The sequence below is a fragment of the Grus americana genome, chromosome 5 (assembly GCF_028858705.1).
Source record: "Grus americana isolate bGruAme1 chromosome 5, bGruAme1.mat, whole genome shotgun sequence".
In the NCBI taxonomy this organism is placed as follows: domain Eukaryota; kingdom Metazoa; phylum Chordata; class Aves; order Gruiformes; family Gruidae; genus Grus; species Grus americana.
In genome coordinates this window covers 7,572,257-7,599,715 of record NC_072856.1, presented here as the reverse complement: position 1 = coordinate 7,599,715, position 27,459 = coordinate 7,572,257, and the positions used below count along the sequence as shown (strand labels likewise).

At 35.7% G+C, this 27,459-nt stretch overlaps 1 long non-coding RNA gene across 1 annotated transcript in view; it reads left to right on the top strand.

The window, feature by feature from the left end:
• The window catches only part of LOC129207642 (uncharacterized), a 58,876-nt gene extending 32,174 nt beyond the window's left edge, over positions 1-26,702 (top strand). The window contains exons 2-3 of the long non-coding RNA XR_008577496.1: positions 21,779-21,897; positions 26,306-26,702. This is a non-coding gene — a long non-coding RNA (uncharacterized LOC129207642). The remainder of the gene's footprint in view (positions 1-21,778; positions 21,898-26,305) is intronic.
• Positions 26,703-27,459: the final 757 nt, after the last annotated feature.

Here is a 27,459-nt window from a genome sequence, read left to right as displayed (position 1 = left end):
TGTGTACATGCAAACGGTGGAAATTATCTATGTGCATACATGCAATTAAATATTCTATACACACCATTGTCCATAATGATTTTCATAAGCATACATAAAATTGCATTTTCAGAATACTTATTAATATAGACACAAGTCTTGCTTAAAAAAAGGGCAGAAGCTAGTTGCATTAAAAAACATTAATGATATATAATCAAATTTGATAGAAGGAAAATTTAGATTTAAAAATACATCCAATACCACTGACTGTTACCCGACTGTAGCACCAGCCTTTCCTAGGTTCTGAAAGGATGGAAGAGCTTCTTTCCTCCCTGTTCTCTCTTTTTGCTGATGGGAAATTCCTGGCAGCTGAAGTGTCTAATATTTGACCTGCTTTAAAATGTATTGCATGATTTTGCAGAGTCAAGGAGCTTCCAGTAGTTCGGATAAGCTTTCAGCAAGGATCTAAACATCCTACTTCTTAAATAAAGTGGTGGTTTGATGTTCAATGCAACTTAATTTTGCTTCACTCTTCTCCATCTTAAAAAGCATTTCCACTAACTCAGTATTATTTATTGAAAGAAAAACGAAAGTAAAAAATTGTCAGTTGAGAGAAGCATTTATTTTTCCACACATCAGTGGTATAAGCACAGTACTGTGTTTCTGAATGGTGAGGGCCAGCCAGAGTTCTGTCTCTGCTTTGTTCTGTACAATATGATTTAGTCGGGTTTAGTTGATTCTTTTATTTTCCAAATCCTTGGGCTCATAAAGGCTGGGAAGACCACAGAGACAGATTGCTCAGGCACTGAAGAGAGAGAATGTCTTGTGCTATTTAGGAGCAACCTCTCTGCCTGATTTTGTGAGAGAGAGACAAAAAGAAAGAACGAGCGTATGCAAGAAATGCTAGTCATGGTGCTTAACATACACTTGGCAGGCAGATGAGCTACTTCTACATTAGCAGGTGGATAAACAGGACTGGATCTGCAGAGTAAAACAGCTGGTGCTGAGGACCTGACATCCCCATTAAGCCTGTGCTGGAGTGGTTTTCCTTCAGCCAAGCTCTAGTCTAGTCCCACGGGCTGCTGCCTGCCTCTCTGCAGCTGGAGGGTGGTAAGTGAGCTCCTGCAGCGCATCTCCCAGACAGAATCCAGTTCATGGTCAGTGAGACCACTCCACGGTGTGAACCAAAGCACAGTAAAAGGGAACAGTCAGAGATTTGCCTCGGAAGTATTATTTCTAATCTGTGTTGAAGCATTAATAGGCCTAAGCTCTCACTTTCTGTGTGTTGGACACAATACGTGAACCTGAACACTGCAGAAAAAGCTTTTAGGAAAAGAATGTTTAAAACTGGATTATGCTTTGGATCTTACATGTAGCTATGAAAGTAAAAGAGCACAGGAGAATCTCCATGCTGAGATATCGCCCTTTCCTTTTTATGTCTTCCCCTCCATGTAACAGTCGTGGAGGTATTTATCTACTTACTGCAAAGTACTTTACAGTGGTGGGTACTTATATATTCTGAAACTTTGAGATTAAGATTTTTTTCTTTTAGGTATCATGGTCTATCTCCTGAATCAATTCAACTTTTCAGATGATACAAAATAGATGTGTTCTTTTAAGTGACTATTTAGTTTAACAGATAAATTAAAAATAATAACATAAAGTTTAAATGGGACCAGCATTTCCTTGCTGGAAAATGGAGTATGCCAGGAAAAAAACTGTCCAGCAAAGACTGTTCAGTGAGAAGAGGCAGAGTTTGAGAAATTAAAAGATGGGTCAGGCAAAAATAAGAATACCTCATTTTCACTGTTGCATCAGCTTTAGCAAGGAAATGGATATCTCGGGAGACTGACAAATCTTCCCCTCCTGCTCCTCTACCCCACCAGTGTCTCCTAATGCATGCCAGTGCTTGACCATTTTCCAATTTTTTTTCACTGTTCTTTTATGCTTTAAGCAAGGTAAAGGATGTAAGAAAACTAGAAATTACAAATGCTGTAGCTAAAAGTTGTAACCACTGTGAAGGAGCTTATACTCCTGCTTTTTTCTTCTCTGTATGAATATTATATGCTTCTTGCCTAATGGCACAGTTTCATAGTAAGAGTCATAAAGAGTACCCCTATCCAGCCTGTCATTGTCTGATCCAAATATTTTCCTGGGAGTTTGGGCCTGTGAATTTGAACCCCCTTAAATTAAGGAAAGGGATAAGCTGCTCAGTAAGAAAAATGGGTTAAGCTTTAGATGCAAAGCTCTTCCGTCAATTATCGGTAGTATTTTTATGTGAACTAGAAAGCAGCTGTTAGAAGTAAAATTCAGTGAAAAGCAGGAGGGCAGACTAAACATTTACTTCATAGAGTTGTTTTTATCTGGAGCATGGGTATGTGTCCATTACACGTGGCTGCAAAGGCTAAACTGTCCTTTTTAAAGCGCTCCATCTGCAGTGTGTCAAAAATAGCAATGTCCTGTACATGCTTAAATTTTTGGCAGCAAAGTAACACCTTAATTTCTTTTACAGTAAATATATAGATATATTACATAGTGACATGTAGAGCAGATGTTTCTAAAAATGCAAAGAAATTCCAGTCTGTTCATGTTGATGTGGTAGCTTCAGTCTTTCAAAACAGAGCTAGTTAGGCAATGCAGTCATGGTGGAAGTATGAATATTTGAAGAGTCTGTGTACAAAGTCAACACCTTGTATCAATGAGTGTGGCCATGACATCTACAAATAAAAGGAGAGCATATTTCAAATTCCCCTATAGAAACAATAAAGCATTCCTTTTAAAAGTTTTCAAAGTGAGGGACCATTCTTGTATTCGAGTTCCAGCATAACAGGCTTGACTCATCGACAGATGACACATCAAGCACAGGGAATTTGAAAAAGCACTGCTTAACCTCACTAAAAAAAAAAATCATACTTTTGAGAACAGGAAAGAAGGAAAATTGCTTTCTGATCCTTGACTCCACTATGTTCAAAAAGGGTAATGAATGTTCTGATAAAACATACTTCATTGGACAAATAAATCTGGTTCAAAGTGACAATGTTATGTAAAGGGATGTCCAAGTCTGTTTAAAAATAATTTTAAAGCGCAACAAAAACAAACCAGAAGTCCAGCAGGAGACAAGAAATTAAATTTGCCTGTTCATTAATTCCATTTTTTATGTTGTTTTTCTTGGAAAACCTTTAGTCTTTCTTTTAAAAATATTCTACTTTACAAGATGTCTGACACAACTGGGCAACTCTTGTTGTAACAATTTACTATAAATGTGAAAAGAAGTGTTTTAATTGCAAGAAATGGAGTATAATTGCTTTTTTGTTTTGGTTTGTTTTTTTAATGTTTTCTATCCATTGATAAGATAGATGTTTGGAAACTTTGGGTGGCACCAGAGGCTGCTGAATGCTCTTTGTGTACTAAATCCTGCAGGAGTTACTAGTCTGCTCCCAGTTTAGTTGCCATCAACCTGGGTAAATGGCCTGGAAATACATTGCTATAAATATTTTTTATTTCTCTCTCCCCACCAGGTTATTCTAGTATGTGCTTGAAGGATTTCATGAGAGTCGTAGGAATGGCAGTACATTCTTGGCTTTGGAATTAGTTCCTTCAGGAAAATAAATTTATCACTAAGTCACAGTAGTGTTCTGAGACCTCAGCCGAGATTGAATTAGTGCTTACGTCAGATACTTTGCAATTTGGAGGCTTGATTTTGATACTCTTCCTTATTTTCTACACTTTTATACTGCTGAGTTAGTCTCTGTTAAGTCAAGGAGGTTACTAGGCGCAGTTTATTAAATAGTTCAAGTAATAAAATTCTCTCTGTCCCTAAGTAATCGAGACTTTTTAATCAGAGTTAATGATAGGGTTGTTTGTTTTTTTTTTCTAGAACATGTTGCAATTACCTGGTTTTGTCCAATGTTTTAGCTAACGATGATTTGTTACTGCTCTCAGGAATGTTTTCTTCATTTCTCTCCCTGTCCTGCGAGGACCATGTTTGTTGTATTTGGTCTGGTGGAACTGATTTTTTGTGATGCAAATAACATAAAACATTAACCAGAAATAAATTTCTATATAAAACATAGTCACATGTAAAACATTCATGGCGATAGTAGAAATGTTTTAAAAAGAAAGTATCTAGGATGAGAGATTTTCTTTAAACCTCATGGGTCAGTCTTTTCTCAAGTTTGTTTTGCCACAGTCCAAAAGTGTCAAATCTGAGCTAAACAGAGTGTATCTGCTAAAGCTGTTCTTTTTTGTCATGAAGGGATTCCTGGGTGATGCACTGAAGGATGAGTTAGAATTCCAAATGCCCTTCATTTCTGGTTTTTAGATTAATGGGCACGTGATAAAATCTGCATTACTCTATGGTTCAAAACAGCAAAAATGATAATTTTTTTGTCAAAATAATCTGTATCGTACGTGTAATGTAGTAATGTAGGTAATAAATCTTGCATCCAGGATTAGGTGATTCCTAAGAAAATGTTCTTTCTTAATTTTCTAGTCATGTCCCTGTGACATCCTAAGTAAGATTAAGTGGCTTATGGAGACATCTTTTTTTTACCTCACTTTTTTCATACCTTTTGCCTGTTCTGCATGGGTAGAATAATGTTTCGTTGCTAACTGATACCACCACCAACTTATTTACCTCTCCACCCTCTCTTCCTGCTGGCAGGTCACTAGTGGAGCATTGACTGCTGTCCCCTCCAGCACTCTGCTGCTCATCACCTCCGAGCCCACTTTTATCTGTTATAGGATAAAATATTAGAACATTTGTGATGTGTTGTGAATTCATTTCATAAAGTGAGATGCAAACCGTATTAATCTATAGCCGAAATAGAAGACAGACAGCTTAAATGTTTTAATTTAAGGTATTTGTAAGAAAATCAGCTAAAAAAGAATGAATTATATAGGATTTTAAGCCCTATCTCCTGCTTCTGATATAAACATGCTGTAACAATTGGCCCATTGACCTGATTACGCTGCCTTGAATATTAGCATAGTATTATGAAGGATGCTGTAGACTTTTGGAGAAAATTTTTAGATCAGTTCGGGGAAGAGGATTGCATATGTGCTTTTTTTAAGTACAATTCTGACCACATCTACAATACTTTTGACTGGACTACACCAGCGCAATATGTGAAGAATTGTCCAAACTACTCAAACTAACAGACTTTTTAAAATGCACAAAAAACAACACCCACCTGCCAGGCCCAAACACTCAGGTGGACAACCCCAAGAATGAGCATTCCTTTTGTCTGTCATACTAAATAGAGCAACATGGTGTCTTGCATCTCATTTACAGCTTTAAATTAGTTAGAAGATAAGAGATGTATTAGATCGTTATTACTGGCTTGATTCAGTTGCTTAAAAATAACCATCTCTTGCCATTTGAGATGCAATGGAGTATTTGAGACAGCTGCGTGGGGCCTGCATATGATCTATGGAAACCCATAACCTTCTGGATTAGCAGCTAGAGACCAGTATGAATATCATAGGCCTTGTCAAAAAGCACAAGATACCTGTTAAATACATTGAACTTTATGTTTTCAAGGTTTTAATGCATCTCAAACACCTTCTGAAATCAAAGGGACAGTACGTGTCAGGATTACTTCTTTGAGTACTTTGTGAAAACCCCTAAAATTGTGTTAGTCTGCATAGTAGGAATTGTACATATCAACTTTTCTCCTAAGATTACCCATATTTGTTAAAGTTAATATAAGTTATTGCAATTGGATAATGTATCTGTTATTAATGATTTATCTGACACAGCTAGCTCTATCTTGTTTTAAGAGTGATGTATGAATAGAACCAATGGAAGAAAGAAAAAAAATAATCCATATTTTGCAAAACATTTCATTCTGATATAGTTTTTCATTCCCCTCCCTGAAAAAGGACTAATTATATGAGGTAGTGGAATATATAAATATTGATGAAAAATTTAGATTTTGAAAAGCATATCTGTTTGGGTAGATAACATTCAGATTTTTATATAAAAATATTTTAAAAAGCATGTGCATAGGAATATCTAGGAAGCCATTCACAGGAAGGCAAGAAGGCAAGCCATTTTGGGAAGCAAGCCTGTTCTAGCTTAGAAATACGTTCACAGTCTATAAGCTTCTTGTGAAGAAAAAATGTTTACTTATTCCAGGAGGAAAAAAAAATGTTTTACTAACCAGGTATTGCCTGATTTAAGATTTGCGTGAGTTTCAATTCTTAATTTTTCAGCAAATGATCTAAATGCAGCATATAAGACCATCCATTTGGGAGATCTCGTCAACTTAGTGAAGTCTGACAGCATGAAAAAAGGCTTGGAAGTGTTTGCATTTCCTTCACACTTGCTGAGTAAACTGACAAAACATTAAGCATCACAAGTGTTAACACTATTTGTTTACGATGAAATACTAGGTTTTGCTGCAAGAGTAGAAAATAGCAGTAGTGAAGTATCACATGGTACAGCTAAAGAAACTCTTGGGAGACTTACAAAAAAAGCTAACAAGACAAGAGTCAGCAGAGGAAAGATTTGTCAGCCAGCTGCTTCTAAATTTGTGATGTATATTTAATATCTTCTTTCCCTCTGTAAAAGTGGGGACTTGTGCATGTCTGCTAAAATGTGTTCTAATGTTGTTGTCCAAAACATCATTCTAGATCAGTAAAACACTTTAATATAAAAATCAAGACCATTGCTTCCAACTAGCTGGGTGATGAGTAGTATTTCTAATACTATCTGGATCCACATGGATGGAAACAAAATAGAAAAATGAGAATGTCTACTTTCTGTAGGAGAAGTAAGGACGAACAAACTTTCTTATATCCTTAGCACTATGTATAAGAAAAGATGGTTTGAAGCAATTAATATTTTTTTAATGTATGCCAAGCCTACTTCCCCTAATACATTGCCCACCATCCATAAAACCTAACTTTCTGATCATCTCTTTAACATATTCATTTAACAGCAATTCTCAACCATTTATTGTCTTCTCCCTTGTTAAGCACAGAAGGATGTAAACTAATATGAAGCTAGTTGAGAGTTATTTAATTAAATATCTATGGTCAAGCAAGGAATTTATCTGGAGAAGGAGGGTTCTCTTGGAATCCTTCCCTTCAAAATCTGAAGCCACTCAGACCTTGGCACCACATATACACACAATATAATCTTCTTTGGGAGTCATGAGATTTTCTCTGGAAAGTTAAAATTATGCAGATGTACAGTTGAAAACTACGCCTTGTTTAATTGTGTGCCTAGAGATCAATTTTTGGGTACTGACATTTGAAAATGTTAGCCTTTGCCTAGAAATTATTCCGTGACAAATCTGTTCAACTAACAAAATATTCTGTCCAAATATCTGTCATAGTTAACTCAACCAACATTGATGGAGTGCCTTATATTCAAATTATTTCTTATATTTTGTGAATTTCTTTGTGTTTTGATTTTCTTTGCCAGCAATCAAGGTGGGTAGGAGAACTGTACAAGTTTTTTTTCCAGTACTTCTGACCAAATGAATGAGCAAGGATTCTAAGAGTTCCCAGAAATTGTGTAGATGCAAGAAATTTCTTGGATAAGACAGAGGCTTTGTAAATATGTTAGTCAAACTTATAGCTTTTTCTTCTCAATAAATTCAGTAGTAATGAAAAGTTTGAACTGTATTGGTATTGCAAAATATTGAAGATAAAAATGTTCTGAAGTTGTATTTGAATTTTTCAAATGGAAATTCTAAACTTTTGAGATATTTTGATTTATTTTTATTTCTACTTTTTCTTCTCTTCCCTTTTTTTTTCACCTTTTCCTTTAGTGAGAGGGTTTTAAGGCTAGAAAAGTATATATGAGAGGTGGGAATGGAAATAGTGAACAGAGAACAATGGGTTGTTTAATTTTTCTATTATTTTTATTAAATGAACTGCTAATGTAACTACTTGTAGGATTCTGCAACTTAAAATAAAACCATATTTTCTGTACTTGAAGTATTTCACTTCACTATTGTGTGGTGCTGGAAAACAGTATCCTCCTCCTATTTTTATATAGTCCAGCATGAGGGAAGCCTTGCATGCTCTAGGAGGGCAAGAGACAACAGATAAAGATTGAAACGTTAGAGGTTCCAAGTTTAATTGAAGGAAAGCCTTTTTCACCTTAGGGCATTGGAATAGGGGAACAAGTTGTCCAGAGGAATTGCGTATTCTCCATCTTTAGAGATTTTTCAAGACCTGACAGGTTCAAGTGTGGAGCAACTGTGTCTAATCATATGGCTGACCCTGCTCTGAGCAGAAGGTTGGACTAGATGAACCCTTCCAAACAAGGTTACTCCATGTCTTTAAGATCCTGCGTTCAAGCTTTTGTTGTCTGAATATCCACAATCCTTTTAACACTCTTTTTCCTCTCAAATTATCAAGAAGTACAGAGTTTGGTTTGACAACGTGTATGCACAAGAATTGAGAGCTAAATGGAAATTGCTGATATCTAAGAAAACAGAACTTAATATAGGTCTTAGAATACAGGTTGTAGTATGCTTTAATAATGAACTGAATACCTGAACCTCTGTTCTGGGAGCATGGTGATCCATGTCCATGGTACTGTTGCCACTTGACTAAATCATAGAGGGACAGTAAATATTTAGAAAGAAATCTTTAGCTAAGTGATGGTCATCTCTGGTTCCATCTACTGTCAATGAAACGAGAGAAAGAGCCCTGCTTTCAGGTGGAGACTGGTACATGGAGAGTACTGAAGTTAGATGTGTTGAGCTAAAGCTACCCTTTATGATTGTTTCTCAAGTCTCTGTCTCTGAATTTCTTGATATCTGGACATCAGTAAGGAACTTGTCTCTTTTATCTCATTCTTTATTTTCTTTGTAGTCCAAGCTATATGTAGAATGACAGTAAATGCAGGTAAAGATACAATTATACACATCCAAATACTTTACATTTAAGTGACAAGTTTGGATTGACCCATGAATATTTAATGGAGATAAAATGTGCCAGATTAATACAGCTCAGGCCTCAGAGTTGCAAAAATAATTTTGTAACTCTCCATGGAAAAAGTATTGATTGGTTTTTGTCCATCTATTAGACTGACTTCTGATAAAATACAAAAATCTTTTCAAGAAATCCAAGGAGAAGAAAAACTTCTAGAAGCAAAATATATTAAGATGATATGTCACTGAAAACAATTCTATTTTCAGAGATAAAGTAATAATTTTGGCTGTAGCAACTATGAAATGTCTCTGTGGCTGTGTATGCACAAAAGTTAAGGTCAGCAAAGAAAGTTAAGTCCATACTCTTCTGATAAATCCTTATATTTGTGATGTACAGTAAATAAAACTGCAGAAGATACATTCATGACAGTAGTTGATTTTATGCCTACATTTTTAATCTATTTCTTCTGTGAACTTTTGCAGAGTTGTTGCAGTTATTTTCTTTTAAATGAGAAGGGGATCCCATATTTAATTTCCTCCTGTCTACAGATCAATAATTTGATATTCTTTTTGACATTGGGTAGGGTAGATTTTTTCTATGCCTCCCACACTCTTAATTCTAAATCACTTTCATTGTAATAAAAGAAAATTTAAAAGCATAAACCAGTGCATTTCAAACATAAATGTATGAAAAATATTATTAAATGGTTAACCACCTGTTCTGGTCATGTATAGAAACACTTGTAATAAAGGTGAAATTGAAGTCATTAAATTTTTTTCATATTGCAAAGTTCAGTTCTGTATCCCAAAACCAAAGTAAGCCACCTACACTTGTACATGTTTGTATTCACTACACAACTTTAAAAACAGAGAAAATTTAATTATGTAGGTATTTGTTATGGAAATGCAGACTTGATTCTTATCTTTTGGGGCTCTCTATCTTCTGGGAAATATGCTTTATGTTTGGTGATAGATGGGAGAATTGTTGTCTTGTGTTAAGAGAAATAAGATTAGCCAACATATTAAAATTCTCCAAAGCTAAAGTAAAGCCTAGAAACAATGCAGAAAGGCCTCCTTCCATTTTAAGTCCATAGCAATTTCCCAAACTTTGATGTGGAGTGAAATGTTTACCTGGGGGGATGAGGGAGGGGTTGGGAGTTAAATATTCTGTTCAGATATATTGAACTGTTTATTTAAGTTTTGAACATTTTATCAATTCTAAAAGAAATTCTTTCTCTCTCTTTTTGTTTTTCCTTCTTCCAGTGGACACCACGTACCAATAATTTGATTTTTAATCAATATTGTTTCATCTATCTTTTAAGTCCCATTATGTATATGAGTTAGTAATATAGAGATTTCACTCAGTTTTGCACTAATTTTAGCTATTTCATCCCAGTAATTCTACTGTAAGGGCACAAACTGGATTTTACAGATGGCAGTTTCCCCCTATCCATCTCCCAGTATTACCAGAAAAGAACCCTGAAGAAATTCAGTTCACATCAGATTTGTAGAACAACATACATCTTATTTTTCCTCTTACTCTGTCAATACTTCACAGTACTGATTGCTCTTTGCATTGAGAATGTTTCTCATCTCACTGTATGAAAAAGGCAGTTATTCTTTTCACTGTCTGAATCATGAGCTTTTACAAACAAAGGATCACTGGTGTTGGGTAAGCAGGGATGGATGCTCTACAATGAGCAGTTGTGGTGAGTTGGGTAAGCTGAAAGAATTCTATATGAAGTGCATTGGCCCTACCTCAGCGTCGATCTTTTGCCTTAACAGATTTCATTATGGCCAGAAAACTTGTACATGTTGATCAGACAGTAAACTAATGGAACTAAAGAGGAAATGTTGGGAAAGTACAGCCAAAAAAATTCATTGTTTTATACGTAGGGCATCGTAAAGATTTCTGTCTTAGCCTTCTATTTCTATCATATATCTAAATATTTTTTTTGCTGTCTCTGGAAACATTTCATTATGGTAGGTTTGGATGTGCTTCACATAGTTTGCTTGCTTCCCTATCATATTATTGTTTTCAAAATAAACTTGAATGAAATTATAGAGAATAAATTGCTTGAATTCGTCCTGTGCAGATAGCGTTATGGTTTACCATATGTAAAAAATTTTGGCATCGTGATCTCATATTTGACATTTCAACAGATAGAAATAATCTCCATCCTATCCTTGGACATAGAGGATCCTAAAAGAAATAGAACTTGGATTCCATAACTCAGGGAATCAATGCCCAGGGAGGGGAAAATATAAATCCAATCTTTGTTGCCATATCTGTGTTGTAACGAAATATCTTTGTGTCAGACACCTAAATAAAGGTAACATGCATGAGATGGGCAAAGGGAAGGAACTGTGAAGCCAAGGTCAGAACTGGAACACAGTATTATGAAAGATCTGGGCCATCAAGTCCAAATCCTTCTTATTGTAGATGCTTATATCATCTGGCTCCATTAAGTTAATGAAACCCCATCTTAAAGTAAATATTTTTTTTTCTCCCACTGAGGACATTTTCCAGACCCTCACTCCTTTGATGCATAGGAGGCTTCTTTTAAACTTATTTATGGACAGCTCATGCGTACTTGTTCTGTTGACACATTGACCTTTCACATAGCCTTTTTCCTGACTGCTTTCTGTTCTCTGGTATTTTTCTAGGGAACAAATTTATCTCCTTCCCTTGCTTCTCCCTCTGCCCAAAACTTTCATTCTGTTGAGCAAACTAAGCCAAGGTCATTTTGATCTCATCTTTCTCTTAATTATTCTATCAATTCTTCTGTTTCCTTGTTCCAGTAAAGTTGTTCTTATTAATGATGGATAAATGCATGGAGTATTCCAGGTAAGACTTTATCTTCTGAGAATCTCATGCTCAAAATTCAGCCACTGTTGATATGGTATGGAATTGATTTCCTTCTTATTTTCAGAGAGACTAAACCAAACATCAGTAGATATTTAGCAAATAAAAGCTCTGCTTTTGCAAACACTGACACTTAAGTTGGCATACATAACGATATCCTTTGCTGTCAGTCAAAATCATTTCCACTCCCTAAAACAAAGCCTATTTTTAAGTCTTTGCTTGGGGAGGAATGTCTTGATCCTGGTACTTGGCCATCTTCAGCAAGTTGTGTATGTAAACAGATATTAATTCTTTCTAGTCCAAAATTATGGAACTGATTCTCTCTCCAAACCAAGTTCAAAACGATGCATAAAATGTTTCCAATTCTGTTTTGGTCAGTCCACCATATATCAGAATTTTAATGGTGTGTAAGTTGTAATTTCAATAACGAGTTGTATTTTTCCCCTAATTATTTTACGGACATAACAGTATCGCTTCAAAATATCTTCATAGGTCATGTCTCTATTATTTTGCTTGCCTCACAGATATTGTCTGTTGGTTAGTGTCCAACTCAGGAAGGATTTTATAAGGAAGAGAGAATCTTATACTAGTAAGATGGATGATGGAGTTTCTCAATATAATATCTGTATATATATATAAAATTCTGTAACCAGAACCCTACATAATTGTTAAAGCAGAATGGCCTGAAAGAGGATGGTGAGTCTGATCTACAAAAAGTTTAGAAAGAGTTAACTCATGACATAAAAAAGGACAAAATTTGATAGTTTGACAGTGGGCAATTCAACCTGTTTAAAAAGGTTTTGATTCCTGGCTCTAATTATTACTCTTCCTCCTTTCTAGCTACCAATGCCAGGAGAACTCCAACAGTAGACTGTAAAGTGGAATGGTAAAAAGGAGGGGTTGAACTTATAGAGAGTAGCTTGATCAAATGTAGATAAAGTTTAAAAAAAAAAAAAATCAACATGAGAAGGGAGCAGTACCAGTCTCACACCAGGATTTAAGCTAGCCTTTTATCTTTCCTGAGGCAAATCTGATGCAGAACAGTTTGGGAACTAATGTTGCTGTTGAGACTGGAACTGCTGGAAATGACTTAACAAATAATTCATGTCCTTGGAAACTCAAATGGTGTCCCTTTGCCTAACACGCCATTTGGACATGGCAGTACGCAGTATCTCATACAATACTTTATTGGAAAACAATGATATTTTCTCTGAATTTTACCTGCTTTGTCTATACATACATGCTGATTATGTTTCCCTTTTTCTAGGTATTTTTACTACTAGTGTTGTAAAGCAAACAATCCGTAATACTTATATACCTCCGTGAACCAAGGACAGTAGTTGCATTATAGTTGATGCTCATCAAAAATAGCAAAAAGTCTGAAGTTTATGCACCTAGGTCATCAACAGAGACTTCCTAGCTAAGGGAGAATGTTTTTATCTGAAATGAAATTTAAGGCCTCTTAATGCCTTATTTATCATTTCCTTGAAGAGCATTGTTGACTTGGCATTGTTAAGCCTTTGATATTTTTGGGATCAACAGTCCTTTCAACAGCTTCCTTAAAACCAAGTCAAATACCGCTTAGTTTAGTAACTCACTTTCCACAAATATAGGTTTATATCATATGCCAGAGAAGTAATATTTTCATATCTATCTGGTTACAATGTATTCTAGTAAAGGGAAAGACTAGCACCTCAGCTTGTATAGGTTAGCAGACCTCTGCTGGTTCAAGCTACTTTTATGATGTCATTGGAGGATATGATCTGTCAACTGCAGAAAATCATGAAGAACAGACTGGTGCAGACATATAATGCATCCAGTTTCTCAGAGGAGCATAAGGACAACAGTTCTCGCTTGTGAGCAGTTTTGTTTAGCAAATGTCAAGAGAATGGATTATTTATGTGAGTAAATTTTGAAGGATTAGGCAGAAAATTAATTGCTGGTATAATGTCAAAGTCAACAGTTATTCTTTTGATAGCCTTTTGTTTTGTTTGTGTAGGTCTGTATGCAGTGTGTATTATTGACTGACAAACTATTTAGTATTTCTTACAAAGTAAGTTTAATACATTAATAATTTACTTCTAATTAATTTGCAATACTCAATTGCTTTTGAAGATGTTGCCATTGATACTTGAGAGGAGTAGCTGGGGACCATGTTATTTTCCATCATAAAATTCCACTTTGGTGGCTTAACATACCATCCTGTTCACCTTCAGACTTTTTATAATAGTGCCTTCCACGCTGTCCCATCCTAAAAGTCAAAATCTTTTGATTATAATATGAATTTTATCTGTTAGACATCACTTACAGGTTTTTACCTGTGTCATGGGCTGAAGTCCCATGAGAGAACTGGAAAAGCTGCACTGTATTTCCTGCCTGTGTAGTTTCTGCTTTCTACTTTCCCTGGCTGGTATTAGGACACACAGTTCATTATACATTTTTATAATGAACTATATTCTATATTGGAATAATTTTGGTCTCCTACTCAGTCCTTGTTCAACAGAAGTATATTAATTAGACCTATGAAAGATATATCAGCACCCAAAGAACAGGTGTAACACAGCTACTTCATTCTATCATAACGGGAAGTAAATTTACCTGGACAACTAACTTAGTATCTTCGTTATGAAAGAAGGGTTCATTGCTCAGGTACAGCAGTGTGACTGAAACGTGCCAGCTGGCTGGCAAAAGACATTCCCCAACTGTTGGTCAGAAAGGAAAAGAGAGGGAAGATCCTCTGAGGATGTCCTTCTGAGTCTGGAGCTGAAGGTTTTGTTGTTAAGCTTTCTACAGGCAGAGACCCTGCTGTACGTAGTGTGCACCATACTCAATGGGAAAGAGTTGGGTTCCGCTCTCCTGCAATCTGTGTCCTGAGGCAGTCTTATTAGCACTGTTTTCAACTGTTACTTCATCTCTTGTTAGAGGATAGTTAACAAATTATAAGATTAATTTTTCATGTCTAAAATACTGACCACCAAAAAAAAAAAAAAAGAAAGAAAAGAAAAAGAAAAACAGAGTAAATTAGCTGGTCAGTGGACAAGACATATTAGCGCAAAGGAGCACAGTCCGACACTTTGATTCTTTAAACAAAGAGAAGCAAAAGCTCTATGACAGAAGAGCGTGAGGTTCCTTTCTTGGGGAACAGAAGAACAAAATAACCTAGACCTTACTTATTTCATTTACTTTAATACTAATCTTTGTCTAATATCCAGAAATCCATGTCTGGATTGTTGATGTTCTGTTTGGAATTGATTATTTGGGGTACGTGTGATATTACATTGTTCTGAAGAAGTTAATTTTGCCAAAATTAATTTTGTGAACATGTAGATGCTTTGCAACATGTGTACTGGGTTAATGATTAGTTTGACTTCTAGTAAATTGAAGGTTCAGCAAAACGTTTAGGAAAGGCTTCTGTGTCAGTGATGGTCAGGGGCAGTCTTCTGCTCACTGTCCTGTCTATTCCTATAAAATGGGATTTGGTTGTTGCACATTGCAGCAAGACATAGAAGAACAGCTTATTGGGCTGGATCCGACCACCTGAAGAAAGTAATTTTATTACTGCTGAAGCTGTACCTGTCTTCAAGTGAGGGATTTTTTTTTTTTTTGATATAGCTTAAGATGAGACAGGATTCTTGACTTTTATAGCCTGCTGAGTCCTAGAAATTAAAACAAACACCAGGGTCTTCCTTACTCTGGGTGTTTGTGTGATGTTTTCTTTGTCAGCTTAGAACAAAGATGCTCAGCTTCCTCGTTCCTTTTATGATTTGTTTTGTCTTTGCTCATTAAAATACATTAATAATAAATGAGTATTTTTCATTTCACCTACATCCTTGTATCAAAAGTCAGATGTGCTATGAAGGGTTTTATTTCATTTTCTTCTGTATCCTATACCTTCATTAATTCTTGTCTATAGTCCCACCTCCCTAAAATCTCTCTTAAGACAGTTTTATTCATGATGTTTTCAAATGTTATTTGATCTCTTGCTAGGGAACTATTAGAAAATTACAAGATTAATTTTTCACGTCTAAAATTTGTTGTACCTAGTCACAGCCTTCTATCTGCTGCTCCTCTGTCAGGAATGATAACTTTTTTTCCAGCAAGTCTCATTGAAATCCTGCTTTATTGGAGTTTGTTATTTCTTCTTGAGAAGCCTGTTCTGCTAAGTTCCTTTACCAAGATAGTTAAGATGGAAATGCTGGTTGTAGTCTACTTCAGTCTTCAGGAGAAGCCTTCTTTTGAATATTAGAAAGATCAGAACACTGTCAGAATATGCAATGTTATCAAACTTTAAAGACTATATTAGTTTTTATGATAGAGTATTTTGATGACAGAATATCGAGATTTTTATTAAATATATTGATCCAGTTTCAGTTCAATTGTTTTGATTGTTATGAACAATTAAGAGCGTTTTAACTTCATTGTAACCTGTGCTCAGCAAGTAAATTAATTATAAAATTAATATATTTAAAATGTATTAATTCTGAAAATAATGTCATTAATCCATTCATTCATTCCTTTATAAGGCAAAGTAATAAAATATATTATCCCTAATAGAATATTCAGAAGAAAAGTCTAATATATTAGTGGTATGTGTTATTTTGAGTTTATTTTTCTTTCTTTTTTCTAGTTTGTCAAATTTGTGCTTACTGGTAATCCTTTTTGGGGACCTCAGTTTGCATTGATTATACTAGTCTGCTGCTCCTGTGTTGCAGTGATATTGTATGCAGGCATGATATTTTTAGGACATTTTGTCCTTAAATCAAATCTGGTGCCTGTTCCTTGTATGACCCCTTTCTAAGATCTTTTTTCAGCAGCAGCAGTCATTCTGCAGTCTGTAGTACTTGTGCTGATATTTAGCAAAGAAATATGAGCAGTATCTCTTCTGAATGTATCAAAGTGCCTTTTCTTAAAGTATATACTGATACTTTAAAAAAACCTGACTGGATTCTCTGACTAAATCTAACTAGTTTCTCTGACTGAGATCTAAATGGGTCTATTTATTTACATCTTAAATACTTTTTAAATTGTAAAAGAATACATTTTGTTCATGTCTGGCTAAGTTTCTCTTTTTTTTTTGGGGCGGGGGGGTGGTTATTATTCCATGTAATTAAAAAATTCTAATTAATCTTTTTCAACAGCATTCCACGAAATCTTACTGCTGTAAGAACATTACTGTACTCCTTCAAAACAGTGATGCATATAAAGCAGTTTTATTTCCTTCAGTGGAATTAATTAAGTTCTTAATTATACATGTGTTCAAGGGCTTTGCGAGAATAGGTCACAAATCATACTGACATTGTAGAACCTTGATTAAAGGTTTTTCTTTTGTTTCAGTCTCATTTTCTTGTCTCCTGAAGTTTACTGGGAGAACTGGCAACAATTTCTGATGAGAAAGTTAAGGAAGTAGACGTTCATCCCCTATCATGACCACAGCTGCTAAGAACCGATTGCAGTGGTTATTCTGGATCATACACTGAAGGGATAAAGCAAATAGAAATTCACATCACATGTCTGACATTTACGAAGCGGTGGAAATCATTAAGAAGTACATCCAGATCACAAAAAGCACCGTTTACCATACATGCATTATAATACGCTGTGCCGCGCAGGGAGCTGACAGTGTCATCTGTAGTTAAGCTTTAGTGACACTTGCAGCTGCCAGGCCCTTTTCATTTGCTTTCTTGTAGTTCAGTCCTAAAGCTGGTATTTTTAACTTGAGATGAGTTGCCTGAAGCTGACATTTTTGGGGAGTATAAGATGAAACATTTCAGCCATGCTTGAGAGAAATACTGGCATAAAACCTACTATTTTTTCTTAAATTAAAATAAAGTTCTTCTGGCCATTTTATTGGCATCAGGTCCGTACTTAGGAACAAAGTTTAGACACACAAAGTTTTTGAAAACTATTTTCATGAATGAGTCTGCGTGGCATTGAAGTGGTACAGTAATAAAATGCAGAAGCTGATGAGGACTTTTCTCTGAAACCGCAGTAATGGATCCTTACTTCATTGGGGTGTAATAGCTCATTTGTGCTATTTGGGGTCAGAAATAATTCATTTTAATACAGCCGGTGCCATGACAGGCTAGCAAGCTCTGAGCAAGTGACTTTACAGCCACAACACAAATCTGTAAATCAGAGAATAATAATGTTTAGTACTTAAAGAATTGCGTAGAATAGTTGTCTTGGTGAACCAGTAAATGTGATAGAATTTTCTGCCTTTGATTCATGTTAAGTATAAAGTATAGATAAACTTTTTTGTATGTTTAATGATTTTGCACCATTCCTTTGCATAAATACCACGCTACTTTCTATGAGTAGTTTTCCAACTTGAATGCAGTTCATCAAATATAACAACTGTTATACACAGAAGTTTGTCTTCAGCTGAGACATATAATGCCTTACCATAGAAAGAACTTTCTGGTTGTTTTACTTGTCATCTTTTTGTAAGTGAAGTATGTCACTGAGGTCTGTCCAAGAGAAAAGCACAACTGTTGCCTCAGAAAAAGTACTGTTCAGCAGGTGTTTTTACATTTTTGAAAGAAACACAACTGAGTCTAGACAATTTAGTAGTGATTAAGATATAGGAAGAAAATCTGCTGTGAAGTACCTCAACAAATCTGTCCGATAACCATAGAAGCAGAAATCATGATATAGTTCTTGGCATAAATAAGGTACAGAGAGTATTTTGCTGAGCAATAGAAGACTCTGTATTGTTTTCTATAACTTAATTTTTCAAAGTTAATTTTTATGACAGTAACTCCTTATTTTTGCAATGGGAAGTAGACAAAGCTGTTTAATGTTTGTCATTTTGTTTCTGTCTGATCTTGTTATTCCTGGGAGAAAGAGGTTTCAAGAGTTGCAAAGTTCTAATTGGAAATTTATTACGCAGCGTGTGAGAGAAGGTATTGCACAAACTAAGGGGAGGACAAAAGAGGAGGACAAAAGCCTTTTTTCTTGATCTTGACCTTGAGTAGTCTTTTGTACAAGGATGTGGGAGTATGTGGGTTTTTTTCCTTTTCTTTTCTTATTTTTTTGAAGGCTGGAAAGTGAGAACATTTGCGTGCTGACCTGAACAAATGTGTAGAAAATGCCTTGCGCTGAGAGGTATTACGGATAAGTTTGGTTTGTGAAATGTCAGTGTGGGTGGATGTGAGATGATTGAAAGGAGGTATGTCATGAATTCTTTATAAAGACAAACTTGCCCCAAACTCCATAACATTTGTGAGAGTTGTTCATAGATGGTATGAATAATTATCTTTGGAATTGGTATCTGTGGTATGTCCTGTTATCGTAGCTCTGCAAACTCAGAAATCAAGGCTCCATTTCCCTTGGAGAGCCATTTCTTTGTTAAGCATTGGCATGCTGTTGAGCTTTGGAGTTCTGTCATTCTTGCAGGTTCTTCTTGGTGTAGCGGAAAGGAAATATTACTCTATTTATGGACTGAAATTCTATTTGAAATGTTATTTTAACAGAAATTGAGGCATAATGAAATATCAGAAGCAGTAAAATGAAGGAACCTGCATTTCTAAGACTATTGTCAAGAAAACAAAAAGATTCTGTACAAGAGAAACGTCCCATTAAACAGATACGAGAAATATGTGGTCTGTCCTTTCTGGCACGTTGAAAGCACTGCCCAAAGTAAGCGATAGAGTTGAGTTGCCTTCCATCTTTCTTGTGCTGTGCACCTTCTGCTCAGTGAAAGTTTTCATCTGTGGCAACCCAATGGATGCGTGTTCCTCTCTAGATTTCTGCATAGCCCTAACAGCCAACAGAACATGAATGTTTATGAACGTTCTGGGAGGCAAATACAGAGAAATACTGTCTCACTGGTTCTACAGTATGAAAATGAGCATACTGGAAAGAGATGCAGTGAAGATTAGGGATGGAAGCCTTTTGCAAGGACTGCTGGAGGAGTGCGCAGTGCTGCAGTAGTCTTAGGAGAGTGCGTCCCCTCGCAGGGAAGAGGAAGCCAAACCTAATGCAGCCTCATCCAAGCAGCTGTTTAAGAGTGGACCCTGAAATGAGACATTGCCTCTACTTTAGCCTTGGATAACTAATTGAAACAAAACAAAACAGAAACAGAACAAGCTGAAAATTAAGACTGAATGCTTTATACTGAATATATATTAAAATAAGGTTCAGGAAAAACTGAGGTTTGCACCAATATAATATTCCAGACTGAGTTTAAAATGGTATCTGGGAGCAGTATCTGTGATAGTGAGTTAATGTTCAGTTATCGTGATGTATTGCATATTTTTGTCAGCTCGGCATCACTATGGAAATATGACTTTCAGAAGGAACCAAAAATACTTGCTCTTTTACTGAGTAACAATTTGAAACATAACTATATATAGGACAAACAGCTCCTTAAAAAAAAGCAAAACTCATATTACATGTCCTAGGAGATAGTATATGCCAAAAAGGAGATCAGAGTTAATTTTCATTTCACTAGCTTTGGGATCAGTTAAGGACCTGAGTTAAAGCCATGTTTTTAACAGTTATCAGAATGTTTTATTTTCAAAGATAGAGTATGCTAATATAAGGTATAACACCATATATTAAGAAGATAGGCTGAAGCATGATAGAGATCAGTGACTTCAGGAGCCGTTAAGATAGATAAATGTTTTTGTGGGTTTTGTATAGGCCTCAGGGTTCAGCGTTTTAGCACTGGTTGGCTGAGCCCTTCAGGTTTCTATAGAAACCTTTTGTATGAGACTTTAAATAGAGGCTTTGCATGTACCCAGAAAGTAAGAATTCTCTGGTGTCTTTGGTTACAAGGTTCTTCTTTTGCCCAAAAGTCAAGTCTGATAATATTGAAAAGATCAGAGATACTCTGGGAGGAAAAATGCTATACAGATAAAAAACATATGTATTATTCATATCTTTTTGTGATCTTACAATTTATCTTATGCTTTATATAAATAAGCTGTCCAAAGCATATACTGGTCTGGTTTCTGTGCCCCAGGAGCATTAAATACTTTGTCACTTTTTTAAAAGATATAACTATTTCTTTTAGTTCTGAATGTTCATGAATAAATGTCTTCTATAAAAAAAATCATCATTACTGGTAGAATTATGCTCAGAGACCACAAGGCAAATTCTGCCATGATCTGGGAAGATAAGACTCCCAGTGAACACAGAAACTTGTCCTTGCTATATGTCATCTATGTCTTTCAAAAAAATTCTTTGTTCTGAGATGTATTTTGTATAGCAATTTGCCCAGAAGGATGCAACTGTGCTAAGCACAACCAACCAGACCCAAATAAGCTCATCCTAAAATAAAAAAAAAAAAAAAAATACTGAGCCATGGTTATTTGATCCCAGCCAGTTTTCCTTTTTTTTAAGTCTTTCCACCCAAGTAAGTTCAGTCATCTCTAGCTCAACAAAATATTCCATCTCAGAAATAGCTAAGTGTCTTCCACAGTTCTTTTCATTTGTGAAGTTTTTCTCTTGGGATGTTTTTTGCTTGGATGGTCCATTTTTCCTGCAGCAGCTGAGGACAGTTTTGTCTCTTGATATGCTAACTTTGCTAAAAAGTAAGTTCAATTCAAGATTATTTTTTTTTCCCCAAACAGACACTTTGAAGTTTTTACTTTAAAAAAATAAATAAAAATTTAAAAATTTTATATTCTGATTACTACTTTACATTTTCATTGTTTTCAGAAACAAAAAAAAAAAGTCATCCAAGCTTCTCTTGAGAAACAGTCAGGGCAGCCATAAAGACAGTGAAAAGTGGTTATTTATGGTTCACTAACTCACTACACTAGCTTTTGGCTACAGAATTGCTGTCTTCTAGAAATTTGTTTTGGAAGGACTAGTTCTTTAACAATCAATAAGCTGTTCATTTTCCTGTTATTTCCTATAGAACTGTAAAATGATATTTGGGGTTTTTTTCTGAGGTAAATCCTGTGTCTATTTGAGTGATGGGTAAAATGCACAATTACAATAACTGGACTGGGATTTTAAAGGAATATTATGCTGTTAGATGTCCTTTAAAGTAAATCTAGGCTCTTTATTCACTTTGATTTTGTTCTTCCAGAAAATCCAATTTCTTCACACAAGCGATTTACATTTTTCTGCTTGGGAAGTCTTTAGTGGTTAAGATGAATGTGAAAAGTAGATGTACTTCAAGCTGGGAACTTCATGTACTACTACAAGGTAAGAGTTGCTGTAAGGAAAACTTCTTTTTTCAACGCTGCAGTTGTAGTGTCAGCGAAACTAACAAAACTCTTTCTAGAGAAGGACACGTCATTTATTTCCTACAACTCTGTAAAGTATTTTAATAGAGTAGACTAGACTAGTTCCGGCTGGAAGGGACTTTCAACAATCATCTAGTCCAATTGCACGTAGTGGCGAACAGGTAAATTTTAAGGGGTTTTGGATGAAGTTTTCTGTATGATTCCCTGTAAGTATAGTAAGTCGGGGAAAAAAATCATTGAAAACTGTCTAGTGGAAAACCAGATTCAAAACCAAAACACCTGATGTCAGACAACTCAGTACATACATCAGCTGAGCCCTCTGGAGCAAATCTAGAACTACTTGTAAACTCTGATCAGTTAATAGATGAAGTATATTTACATAACTCATGATGCTTTACAGATGTAAAATCGCAGTGGCCATACAAGTGAGGGGCCTACTGGATCTATTCCATTGTCCGTGGAATTGTAATTCATGATTCCATAGATGAGGTCTGTTTAAAGTAAAAGCACTAAATAATGGAGAGACTATCCACTTAATCACCATGCAGATTAGAGAGAGATTACCATATGTAATAAAGGAGAAAAACCAAAAGAATATACATTTTTCTTTCATGAGTAGGTTTTTTTTTGGTGTTGTTTTCTTGTTTAAAAAAAAATCCTGAGTCAAAATATTTTATAGTTGTATATTGAAACACCTAATAAAACACTTCTAAACCACTAACATTTTCAAATCCTAATTACTTGGTCAATCTCGTGCATGACTTTGCATGCTTCTCAGCTCAAAGATCCATGAGTATGAATCTTTCAAACCTTGCCTGCTTAGCTCATCCTCATTTAAAGACAAGATTGTATCTTGTTAAAATACAGATAAACTGTTATCATCGCCCCGTACTAGATGAAAGGACCATGACAATGTCAAAGAAAGGTGCAAGTTAATTTGGATGAAGGTTCAACAGCATGTTGTGAGACAGGATAGAGGAGTGATAGCACTGTGTTGAATTATACCAGTTAATTTGTATGCCATTTTACATTCAAAATTATTTTCAGCTCTATGATTTAGATGTTTCTATTGCTATATGACTGTACTTCCTTTTTCAGATGCATCTCAGTACGATTTTTGCCTTAATGTGGCATGTGCCAAATTTCTCATACATTTTTTGATAGGACTGCCTCTTGTTCTTTGTGTAAGTTGAGCACTGATCAGGTAGAAGAATGTGTCCGTGCGCTAGAAAGCCTGAAATGTCACAATCCCAGAAAGCTGCTTTAACTCTCTCTTCCATCTGGTGTTATTTCTTGGGACCTGAGTACCTAGACAGGGGATGTATGGCCCAGATTTTAAAAAAGGAGTTTATCATGTTTCACAAGAAAGCCGTGGGTAAACAGTTCTGATCATGGTTTTGATAGCTTCTCAGCTAGCATAATAGTCACTTCCCAGAAAACTGTTGCCTTTGGTTAAGTCCCATCTGGCATATTTTAGATGAATCCACTGAAGTAAGTTCGATGCTCAGAAAAATACCTTACCAGCAATAGTTGCTTTCTACTTAAGCTCCTCTGGACTCAGTTATTATGGGGTTTTTTTAGATTTATATGTTCTTATGCAGCACTAGCAGAAGTTTTGCCTATGTAGATTTTCAGAATTTGTTTGATAGCTACATATAGAAAGTGAAAATCTCGATTTACTTTTTCCATTTGACCTTCAGGATACATCTTTGCAATGCATGGCAAAAGTGGCAAGCTTTGAAACAGCATTTGCCATCTCCAAAAAAGGTGCGTTTGTCTATGAGACAGAAGTACATGCAATTCTGACAGAAAGGTCTCGAGCCCACCCCAACTCTAAGAATTTGTCTGTCATTCACAGTTCCTTATTAGTAAATGTTATATTCCCAGTGAAGTGTAATTGAGTTACGAAGCAGCTCTTTGCAGAATCAGAGTACATTATAGGAGAGCCAGACGATGACAAGCTTTCCAGACATGCCATGTCTAACATAAGCCTGTCAGCAAGGGCTCTGCAAATAAGAAACCTTAGGTCTTGGAGAAAATTTTTCATTACTGTTCTCTCCACATAGAGTCAGATTCCAGGATGTTTCCTGCATCTCTTATGACACAGATCAACTTTCTGCATTGACTACAGACAGTAGATTGGATATGACTCGAATCATCACTTATTCCTACTAAAAATGGTGTTGATAGTTCATCTAAGGATAATATGAACCAAAGCTTTTAACTGAGTTGGCTTTGCAGTGTTAATGTTTTTCCTTTTGCTGTAGAGTTTCTTTCAACATTGTTTTTTCAGTGTTTTGGTTTTTTTGTTTATGGTTTGGGGTTTTTTTGGGGGGGGGGTTGGTTTTGGTTTGTTGTTTTTTTTTTTTCTTTTTCCCCCTGTTACTGCCTATTTGCTACCTACTGACTTGGCATCTATTGAGGTGATTCAGAATAATATTTTATCTATTGCTGATGGTATGTAATACTGAGCAATTTATAGAAAGAATAATCTTATCACTGTGCCTTAATGACTTTGTCCACCAGGGAAAGGAGTATGTGCAGTTCTAAAACTAAATTTTCAGTGGATGGTTTTGTTAACTATATCCTATTTGAATTTATTTAAAAAAAAAAAAAAAGAGAGAAAGGAAGTTTCTTTCAAAGCATTCTGTAAATTCCATTATAAGCTTCTTTATTAGCAGTACTTTGCAGTTATATAATTATTTTTCAAAATGGATGCAGAAAAGGGGCAAGCACTGAAGCTATACAATATATTAGTCTTTCAAGTGATTCATAATTCCAAACCATGCCAAAAAGCTGACAACTCAACTAAATATCTAGTAAGCATTTGAAAGATTATGTTGCAAACATGCAGGTGTTGCACATGCATGGCCAGTGGCATATCTAATGATGCGAACAGCATAATAATGCAACAGTTTAGATAAAAAAGTCATGAAAATAAATAAAATACATAATAACTTCAATTAATGAGATCTCAGACAAGCTATGTATTAATTAAAAATTGCATAACCAGCTGGGCTATAACAAGCTAAGCTTTTAATCAGATTAATGAGTCTATGGTTCAGCACTGTTCATGACTCAGAGAAAAGTCTTTCCCTACAGCACAACTTCCTAACGGCCCTTCATGTATCATTCCTTAAACACAGACTAGCAATACTATGTAAGGCATAAGGACATACAGGACAAGAGATTTTGAAAACTTTAACTGTAGACAACTTTGGAAAACCCAGCTTTGTATCACACCCTTTAAAAAAGTTACTTAGAACACTTGTTATAATAAATCAACTCTATGTATTCACCCATTCTATGAAAATTGCTCGTATCTTCAAGGAGTTTATGAAATATGAGTCTTGCCACACAGTGAAATACTCTAAATAGTCATTTGAAACATGACAATTTTGAAAATATTATTGTACACCTCTTTTTTAAAAAAAAAAATAAGTTCAATATTGACAGAAATTAGCAAAAACATCAAAAATCCAGTACAGCATCTACCCCCAGAAGGCCTTTATGAAGCCTAAACTGAAATAAACAATTGTGATATCATCATCAAATAAGAAGAAAGCTTCTCCTGGAAGGGTAATAATATTGGCAGAAAGAAGTAAACAATTCATGTTGAATTCAGATTTATTTAATTCTTTTTATGCCACCTTGTGCTTTTTCCGGCTTTTCTGATAAGAGTTTAATTATTAAAGTAAATAATTTTAATCTATGGCTAGAGTTCCAAATAGAAGGCACAATTATAGTAGGGCAGGCTCCTAGAAGAAGGTGGAAGAGCTGAGCATGTGTCTTTAAGTTTAGAAGAGGTCTGAGAACTACCATCAGAGTGCTCAAAATCAAGCTCTGTTGTTAGCGCCTCTCCAGCAAACAGGCTGGTGTTAGATTTTGAATAACCAATATTTAATATAAAATTATCCTGAATCAAAAAGTGCCAATGAGCTTTGAATCTAAGCCCGTATTTAAATTGATTTCATGTATTTGGTTTGTGCAACCCTCCTTTCGTTTGTCAACCTAAATAACTGTTTCTTTTCAAAGTTAGCAAGACAACATACAGCAATGTCTTTGAAAATATCACTATGCTACCGGGTACTCCACCAAACTAGAGTTCACATCATTTCTGACAGTTGAAGTACCTCCTCCAAAAGGCAGTATTCATGGGAATGGTAAGCAGCATTTACAACTTTGCAACATTATTCCCGAAAGTACTGCCTGACTCATGTTCATTTGAAAGAGTTTCAGCTCTAGGGAAAATTACAGAATGTACTCTGTTGTTGTAAAGGACTCTGCTAACAATGTCAGTGTACAGCCAAAGACGATTATGTTTGTTTCTTATAGAATATTACAGAAATATAACATTTTCCACACAGTAAGACTGAAAATCGTGTATGTGACGTTTCCATAGACGTGTAATGTGCCATGGTCTTCAGAAGTATGCAGGTATGAAAAATTATTTTAATTAAACTTTATTATGTAAATCTCATGACATAATTTATAAGAAGAGAAAAGTAGATTTTTAGGTAGGATAAAATATGTGTTCCCCTTCATCATTGTCGTGGTTTAGCCCAAGCCAGCAGCTCAGCCCCACACAGCCGCTTGCTCACTCCCCCACAGTGGGATGGGGGAGAGAATCAGAAGAGTAAAAGTGAGAAAACTCGTGGGTTGAGATAAAGACAGTTTAATAGGTAAAGCAAAAGACGCGCACGCAAGCAAAGCAAACCAAGGAATTCATTCACCACTTCCCATGGGCAGGCGGGTGTTCAGCCATCTCCAGGAAAGCAGGGCTCCATCACGTGTAACGGTTACCTGGGAAGACAACCACCACCACTCCAAACATCCCCCCCTTCCTTCTTCTTCCCCCAGCTTTATGTGCTGAGCATGATGTCATATGGTATGTGATATCCCTTTGGTCAGTTGTCCCAGCTGTGTCCCCTCCCACCTCCTTGTGCACCCCCCAGCCTACTCGCTGGTGGGGTGGTGTGAGGAGCAGAAAAGGCCTTGGCTCTGTGTAAGCCCTGCTCAGCAGTGATGAAACCATCCCTGTGTTATCAACGCTGTTTTCAGCACAAACCCAAACCACAGCCCCATAGTAGCTATTGTGAAGAAAATTTACTCTATCCCAGCCCAAACCAGTACAGTCATCTTCTGCAAGCATGAAATTTTATGCTCTGATTTTTTAATAGCTTTGTAATGTTATTTAAATGATACTTTTAATGTTTTGGTGTGGGTTTTTTTTTTTAAAACTAGTGAAAACTTCCAATATTTGAATGTGTCAAGTAATGCTTGTTTAATTTTGAATGAAATAAAAACATCTTAAATGGGAATGGAATACTCTTCACAGGGACACAAACGCCAGTTTGTAATTCCGTTGGTGGTTTTGTGTTGGTTGTCTAGTCACCTTTTTGCTCTGGCAAAATACTTTCATTTTATGTATGTTCTGAGCTTCAGATTAGAAGTGTGGGAGTCTAGATCCTTAATTTTATTTCCAGCTCCTCTACCATACAACATAAATTTATTTATTTAT